The 1,701-nt window shown below is 37.2% G+C and overlaps 1 long non-coding RNA gene across 1 annotated transcript; it reads right to left on the bottom strand.

The window, feature by feature from the left end:
• Window positions 1-471: 471 nt before the first annotated feature.
• LOC147381455 (uncharacterized) lies at window positions 472-1,419 on the bottom strand. Its single transcript, XR_015174562.1, has 2 exons — window positions 1,031-1,419; window positions 472-924 (listed from the first exon to the last, which is right to left on the bottom strand). It is a non-coding gene; the product is annotated as an uncharacterized LOC147381455 (long non-coding RNA).
• Window positions 1,420-1,701: the final 282 nt, after the last annotated feature.

Genomic DNA, 1,701 nt, shown 5'->3' with positions numbered 1-1,701 from the left:
CAAAAGACCATGGATGGAGATATTGAAAGCAGATATAAACATTCTCTCATTCGGATAAGTCTTTGGGAATGAGGATTAAATTTTTGATATTTGTTTATTAGTATTTTACATTGTTTATCCATTTAAAAACACCCACGTGCAAGGACCAAACCTTAATCCTTAGGCTTTGGCTAGTGAAATGCCTCAATGTTTGAAAAAACAATATGAGAGATAAATCAAAGACATATGACAAGAACATAGGACAGAAATCAAATCTCACATAATATCATTTGAACGTTGTCCTCAACTACAGGGTCACTACCTCTTGCTCCCACACCAAAGAGTTCAACCCTTTTATTACCAAGGCTACTCATATACCTACGGTGGTGCCACCAAATTGAACGATAGGTTTTTAAGACATACATAAATCAGGCAAGCAACACTCAAAGAAAGAGCAAGCAAGAGCTAGCATAAAAACACATAAAAGTCAAAGAACACGAAGGATGAACTAATTAACTTGTAATGACGGAAGGGGCTTTTGTTTAGATTGTTTTCTCCTACTTTCCCCTACTTAAATGTTGAATAAAAACATATCACACACAACCAGCCCAAAAATTAGCATGGTATAAGCTTGCAGACATACCAGTATAGGGAAATGAGTTTAAGGATTTGTTATTGCATACTAACAGTATAGGGAGCCACCACTTCGTTCACTAGGACAACAAAGACGCACCGGAGGAGGTAGAAAGAAATCTCCACTTGGCGTTGTAAGTGCAGGGCACATATTGTACCTCGAAGCCAGAAAATCGATAACCTCAAGGCTTTGTGAGATGTAATTTGGAAATGTCAACCATTCTATGGAACCATCTTTACTCGCACTATGCTCCATCCCATTTTGGGAACCAAGAGCCATGTGGAGGTCAATTATGATTAATGTTATAGGCACTGCACAAGATTGGGACTAAGAGTCAAGCACTCCCTGAACAAAATCAAACATGAATGTCAAAAACTTCATAACTATAACAAAGGAAAAGTGGAAAAAAATGCCTACTATGCCCATGAGAAAGTGTTGTCAAGAATCGCCAATGTTCCTCCAATGAAAGTAGTCGGCTGATTAGGATCATAGGCAATGCACAACCAAACAGGTATTCTAAAAATGTTTATCTCATGCCGAGACAAAAACTGTTTATGTCATTCAAGGACAGAAAATTGAAATCTTCTGTTGTAATAAAGTTGCTTCTGTGTCTCCATGCAAGTTATTTTCCACAATATTCATTTCAAATGTGGCCGCATTATCATCCCACCCTGACCTTCCTGGATAGTCTGCTATGAGCTAGTTTGAAGATAGAGCCTAAGCAAATGAAACACATGGCTATTACTTTTATTATTTAAGATTTAAATAATAGCTTGAAGTGGTCACCAAATATAGAGGTAATTCTAGGTATGTCTGGTAAACCCCAACAGCATAGTGGTGGCCTTCCCACCATTCATTGGGTCCAACATATGAGATAGCCAACATGGCTACTCCAATAGTTGACATGGTCTAATGGTCCAAATCATATAATATATCATGTTAATTTGAATGATGAGAAATAGTCTAGAAGAAGACAAAATGGTTGGATGGCTAAAATCATCCTATTATTAATATTTTGAAAGAAAAATAGAAGTCTAAAAACACTATTGACATTGTGCTCCATGGGAGATGTAGTATTGGGCCTTTGG

Source organism: Akebia trifoliata, unplaced genomic scaffold (assembly GCF_017979445.1).
Source record: "Akebia trifoliata isolate Shusen 1 unplaced genomic scaffold, ASM1797944v1 Contig00476_ERROPOS174545, whole genome shotgun sequence".
In the NCBI taxonomy this organism is placed as follows: domain Eukaryota; kingdom Viridiplantae; phylum Streptophyta; class Magnoliopsida; order Ranunculales; family Lardizabalaceae; genus Akebia; species Akebia trifoliata.
This window is presented reverse-complemented; position numbering and strand designations above follow the sequence as displayed.